The sequence below is a fragment of the Spermophilus citellus genome (genome assembly GCF_964194105.1).
Source record: "Spermophilus citellus genome assembly, chromosome: 11".
In the NCBI taxonomy this organism is placed as follows: domain Eukaryota; kingdom Metazoa; phylum Chordata; class Mammalia; order Rodentia; family Sciuridae; genus Spermophilus; species Spermophilus citellus.
In genome coordinates this window covers 34,914,309-34,920,859 of record NC_138192.1, presented here as the reverse complement: position 1 = coordinate 34,920,859, position 6,551 = coordinate 34,914,309, and the positions used below count along the sequence as shown (strand labels likewise).

Genomic DNA, 6,551 nt, shown 5'->3' with positions numbered 1-6,551 from the left:
CACTTGTAACTATACATGATCTCAAATAAGTGATTTTCATATTTCTATGTTGAAGTAATAACATAATTACTTTTATGAATTTTTTTTAACTCGTTATGTTGAGGTTTTTCGGTCTGGTATGTCTATGTCCGGGTTGGATCTCTTCAGAGACATTGGCCAAAGGAATACATGATCTCCTCCGACAACGCCTTGTCTAACCGTGGGTACCACAGGGCCAACTTAGACCTACTCGCTACTCTTAAGGCTCAATTTGGTGATGACGCCAAACCCAAATCAAGCAGAGCGAGGGCAGTTCCCACACCGCCCAGGGCGCTCCCTCTAGCAGGGGCTCTCTAGAAGGCTTCCCGGAGGAGGAGGAGGAGGAGGCGGAGTCGCATAGGGCACGGCTGGAGTTCGGAGCTGCGAGCGTGAAGGGTCGGGCGGGGCTTAGCACCTGGGCCTCTGCGGGCTGGTGACCCCCAAACACCGCGGCTCTGCGCGCCTCCAGCTCCCAGCGCTCTGCGCCCCTCCCTGACACGAACCCTGGTGGGGCCACAACGCCCAGCAGTGCCGCCGTGTTGGCTCCGCGGACGGCCAAGGGGCGCCAAGGCTGCTGCGGCGGAGGGCGGCTGCTGCCCGGCTGTGCCCTCGCGGCGTTCGCCCGCGTCCAGCCACCGCCACCGCCCGCCGTGTCTGCTGGCAGCGCCTCCCGCTGAGTCAGCCTGTGAGTCAGCGCCCCCTGATCAGCGCGTCTGGGCGGGAGGGACACGGACCGCGGGGAGCCGGGAGGAGAGGAGGCGTTGCATTGCGCAGAGGGGAGGAGCGAGCCGGGAGGCAGCAGGGCGACTGGCGGGCGAGCGCGGGAGGAGGGCGAGCGCGGGAGGAGGGCGAGCGCGGGAGGAGGGCGAGCGCGGGAGGAGGGCGAGCGCGGGAGGAGGGCGAGCGCGGGAGGAGGGCGAGCGCGGGAGGAGGGCGAGCGCGGGAGGAGGGCGAGCGCGGGAGGAGGGCGAGCGCGGGAGGAGGGCGAGCGCGGGAGGAGGGCGAGCGCGGGAGGAGGGCGAGCGCGGGAGGAGGGCGAGCGCGGGAGGAGGGCGAGCGCGGGAGGAGGGCGAGCGCGGGAGGAGGGCGAGCGCGGGAGGAGGGCGAGCGCGGGAGGAGGGCGAGCGCGGGAGGAGGGCGAGCGCGGGAGGAGGGCGAGCGCGGGAGGAGGGCGAGCGCGGGAGGAGGGCGAGCGCGGGAGGAGGGCGAGCGCGGGAGGAGGGCGAGCGCGGGAGGAGGGCGAGCGCGGGAGGAGGGCGAGCGCGGGAGGAGGGCGAGCGCGGGAGGAGGGCGAGCGCGGGAGGAGGGCGAGCGCGGGAGGAGGGCGAGCGCGGGAGGAGGGCGAGCGCGGGAGGAGGGCGAGCGCGGGAGGAGGGCGAGCGCGGGAGGAGGGCGAGCGCGGGAGGAGGGCGAGCGCGGGAGGAGGGCGAGCGCGGGAGGAGGGCGTGCAGGTTCTGGGGCTAAGGGAGGGAGAGTGACCAACCGAGGGGAGAGCGGAGCTTCCCATCCACCAGCTTTGGCGTTGCCAGGCCCGCAGTTTTATAGCCCAAGAACGTGGCGGTGCGCTCACCTGCAGCCTCGGGAAGACTGTCTTGGGGATCCAGGTTGTGGTCTTTATTTAGAGTCTACCATGTGGCTTGTGGCAATGCTTTTCAAACTTCTAAACAAACCCTCAACCCTTGGTGACATTTTACATCCCAAGTAGCCAAAGTATATTTTACATTGCAGCAAAATTTCACAAAACCGTATTTAGCTCTGTTACAGGTGGTATACTCTGGATACCACCTGTTCAATTCCCTTTTTAAAAAATGATGATCATGAAACACTAAATTGCTTTTATGACCTACTAATAGGTTGCAATCGGGGTTGGAAAGCTGCCTCCAGCTGTCCAGACCCCGTCTTTTTCTCTTTCTAAATACAATGCACAGCAGCAAAAAAGGACCTCCTCACCTGCCGCCAGAGGCTTCCTGGCTCTCAGTCTCCAAGACTTGTCTCGACTCCCTTTGACCTAAGACAGAGTTGACCTAAGACAGAGACCCCAACTTCCACGAGCCATGAACACCTGTTTGTGCATTTGTTTGACATTGAATCTTGATGTCTGATTACCTGAGGTGGGAGGAGAATAGTGATAGGAAAGGGACTTACTTTCCTATGTACATTATTGCTGTTTAAATTTTGGTCACACACATATATATTTCTTGAGCATTTTAATTTAAAACATTTCAAACCTACAAAAAAGGGTCAGGAATTAATGAGAAACATAGTTTAGTTATGCTGCTTTCCACTCCACATCCCAAACATCTTCAGCCAGCCTCAGCCCCTCTCCCCATGGATAAAATCTCTGCCACAAATGGATCCAGGGATTGAGTCAAAACTTTTGGGCTAAGACAGGTGTGGTGGCACATGCCTGTAATCCCAGTGACTCAGGAGGCTAAGGCAAGAGTATCATTCGAGGCCAGCCTGGGTGACTTAAGGAGACTTTGTCTCAAAATAAAATTTTAGAAAGGGCTGGGGATGTAGCTCAGTGGTAGAATGCCCTGGGTTCAATCCGAAGGCCTGCAAAAACAAAATCAATAACAAAATCTTTTGAGTTGAAAGTTATTGGTGGTCCTGCAGACAGTCCCTTCCGACACTGTTTAGCATCACCCAGATTGCTGGCGGGACTGGACATCCCAATAAGCAGCTGTGGTTGGGATCATCAGCACCTCCTTATTCCCTGTCTGCACAGCATGTAAAGTTGGGGGAGATAATATGCTAAATCCAAAAAGCAATTAGATGGGAGTTGCACTGTATCCTCAAGAAGAAGCTAAGAACAATGTAAAGCAGCAGAAATGAGAGTGCTAATTTGTTGGGAGTTGTGTTTAATCCTGTAGGCCTTGGGGCACTATTTAAAGCCTCAGAAGCTTGGGGCTTGGAGTTCCCTGAAGGAGCTGATGAGGCAGGAACCTCCTTTAGGACACAGGACCTGAAAAACGTCCAAGCTGGTGGCTGCCACTGTGAATCCCTCTCTCCTCAAGGGAGAAACCTGACATCTGGGTTCCCATATTTGATCTGGCTTGTTCTAAATCAACTCTGAAAGCCTACTGCATAAGCGAGATTTGTGTCCTTTGGCTCATTGATAGTGAGAAATACAACCATCAGGAGAAACAGAAAGCCCAGGCCTGCTGCCAGGCACATTCTCTGCTCCATAGAAAACTCTACCGGGGAAGGCAATTATTGCAAAAGAGAACATTGCTTGGAGTTGTGGATGTAGTTTCTTGCCTGCCCTGCACCCATCCTCTCTCTTTCTTTCCTAACAGCACCATGATTTTGTTCCACTCTCCACCACCCCCGCACACACTATTCCTGCCCAACTCCTTGTCTGCAGTGCTTGAGTGGGATGTGGAACTTGATGTACCAGAGAAAGAGAGAGAGTCCATGGCTCTTGCTAATGTGTACATGGCATATTCTGGTCCACAGATTACTTGAGGAAGGGGCTTGATTCAATTTAGGCTGATAGAATCTGAGGATAAGTTTAGAGCCTTTGGGGGAAAGTATTGTTTTTTAAATAGAGAACCACCAGAACTACTCCTCCAATTTAGTAAGCAGATGTGGAGTCTGAAATTTCTAGAGCCATTTGGCCATCAGAAGAAGCAGCTGGGAATGGTGGCTCGTGTCTCTAATTCTAGCAACCCAGAGGCTGAGGCAGGAGGATCAAACGTTTTGAGGCTAACCTGAGCAATTTAGAGACACCCTCAGTAACTTAGCAAGACCCTGTATCAAAAAAATAAATAAAATAAAATAAAAGAACTAGGGATATAGCTCAGTGATAAAATTCCCCCAGAAGATGTTACGACTAAGGAATCAAAAAGAAACAGAACCCGGTTGCTGGATCATGCTGATCCTGAAGGCTGAATCCCTCTGATCACAGAGATTCTGCTGCTTTGGGGGCAGCTGGGGAGGAAAGCAGAATCCCTAGATGGGGCTTATCCCAGGAGGGGTTTGTGCCTCTCCCTGCCATTCCCCACAGGGTTCCACTGATGTCCTATTCCAATCAGGATGCCATTCAGAACCCCTCTGGTCCTGGTTAGTTCCTCAAGTCTTCCCATGTCACTCTGACATTCTGGCTAATTGAAGAACATTTCTCCCTTTGAATTTGTCTGATGGTTTCTCATTATTAATTGAGGTTATACCTTTTTGACAAGAATGTCACAGAAGAGAGGAAGTGTTCTGCCTCAGGGGATAGGTGATGTTACTGGTCATCACCTATCAGTAACTGATAGGTTAGCTTTGGACACTTGGTTAAAGTGATATCTTTCTGAAATTTCTCCACTGTAAACTTACTCTTTTCCCTTCATAACTAATAAATAAGTCAGATGCTTTATGACTCTGTGTCTTATTTTTTGCCCACTAATTTTAGCATCTGTCCTAAAATCTGTCCATGATTCTTGCCTGCAACAGGTATTACTGCGACCTTTGCCAAGTGGGGATTTTCTACTTATATTACTCTTTCTGTGTTTATTTATTCTATTAAAAAAAACTCTTTGCCTCATTCATTTATTTATTCCATTACTTTATATCTGTCTGGACTGTTGGATATTTCTTTTATTCTATGTGTTATAATCCCTTGCTATTGTTTAGTTTGGCTCAAATGATATCAGATTTGGCTCTTGGGCGTTCCACTAGAGTTGGTTCCTGTGCCATCCTTTGAGCACAAGATGCCCTGGGATCATCTGGAATTTTTCCCTGCCCTAGCCAGGGAAATCAACTATTTGCCTCAGAGCCTTGGCTTGTTTTATTGAGAATGATATTGAGAAAGTAAACTCTGAGCACTAGACAGATTTAACCTGGTTAAATGAAAATGTTGAACAGAATTGGCCCGTGGAGGGTAGCTGGGGAAGGAGAGGGGCATACTGTGCAGGGTCAAGTGGAGAAGCAGATCCTGATTTTGGGGGGGAGTTGGCTGCTTAGTCCTTGGCTGGGAGCACCTGTGGGAGGCCTGGCTTCCAAGCCATGAAACAAGGATCCAGTACAGCAGTGTCCCTTGCTTCATTGGACTTCGCCAGAGCTTGCCTCTGGATTGTGCACCTGGAGCTGGAACTGGGAGGTAGAGGACTCATTTTTTTTTTTTTAACCATGAGCACCTATTATTTTAAAAATTGTGCTATAATAATAAAAGAGGAAAGGTCTACTGTTCTATTTTTTCTTCAACAGTGTCTACATTTTATTGTTTCCTTGTCTCACATTGAAGAACAATGAGAGGATGTGGATGGATTATCCATACTGTCAGATCTGACTGCTACAATCATGGGTATGTAGGGTCCACCCGCCACACACACAGGGGTCTTTGTGCAGGGATCTAGCTGCGCAGTTCTCAGTCATGAAATCCTCAGTGCTCAGAAGGTGAGAGACTGCAGAGATCTAGGGAAATGTTTTCCAACTCTACCCACAGTTAAAAAAAATGTGTGTATATGTTTGTGTGTGTGTGTGTGTGTGTGTGTGTGTGTGTGTGTGTGTGTGTACCTGATCTACCCAATCTCCATCCTGATCTACAATACAGACACATTCAAGGGCTGGGGGTGTAACTCAGTGGTGGAGCACTTGCCTAGCCTGTGTGAGGCCCTGAGTTCAATCCTCAATGTTGCAAATAGTAATAATAATAATAATAAAACACCCCTAAACACACATGTTCAACTTTAACAAAATTTCACAGCAAAGCATTCACACCTGCTTTGTGTGACACCTTCTATTTTCTGTTCTATACACTTTCTTTCCTGCTAGTTTCATCTCACAACTGACTAATGAAAGGATCAGGACCTTCAGTTTGAGGAATTTCCTTGCTGGGCATGTGGCAATCACCTGTAATCCAAGCTACTCTGAAGGCAGGAGGACTGGAAGTTTGAGACCAGCCTAGGCAATTTAACAATACCCTGTCTGTCTCAAAACTAAAAGATCTTACAAAGGGCTGGGGATGTGGCTCAGTGGTAGAGTACCCCTGGGTCTAATCCCCAGTACTAAAACATAATAACCACACACTCCTCTGGGTCAACCTCAGTCTAAATGGGAAGGCTGACACCCTAACACACGAATGAATGCCCAAATGCTGCAACTTTTCAGGATTACATTTCCTAATGACCTTTAGAACAATACATTTTTATTGCTATTGGGGAGAAATGGGTCTAATTAATGAGGCTTTCTTTCTTTCTTCTTTTCTTTTGCAGGGTTAGGGATTGAGCTGAGGGTTTCGTGCATACTGACAGGGATCTACCATTGAGCTACATCCACAGTCCAGGCTGAGTTTTTTAAAAAATGTCAAGAGCTGGATGAAATTAGGGTATGGGCCTTAAACTGGAGACTTTCTGCTATTACTCAGGAGCCCCAAATTCCCTATGCTGGAGGCCCTCGGCTCTTTCAAATAAAATAAATGTTTTGTCTTTCATCTGTCCATTCATATGCTTACTCAGCAAACACCAGTAGGCAGGAAGGCAAAAGCAGGCCTGCACCATGGTGCATGCCTGTAATCCTAGTGACTGAAGAGGCTGAAACAAGAGGAT

At 49.9% G+C, this 6,551-nt stretch overlaps 1 long non-coding RNA gene across 1 annotated transcript; it reads left to right on the top strand.

Moving 5' to 3' along the window:
- The first annotated feature begins 428 nt into the window (after nucleotides 1-428).
- On the top strand, nucleotides 429-6,346 carry LOC308631182. The gene is made up of 3 exons (XR_014018131.1): nucleotides 429-703; nucleotides 5,212-5,308; nucleotides 6,219-6,346. It is a non-coding gene; the product is annotated as an uncharacterized lncRNA (long non-coding RNA).
- The last annotated feature ends 205 nt before the right edge of the window (nucleotides 6,347-6,551 follow it).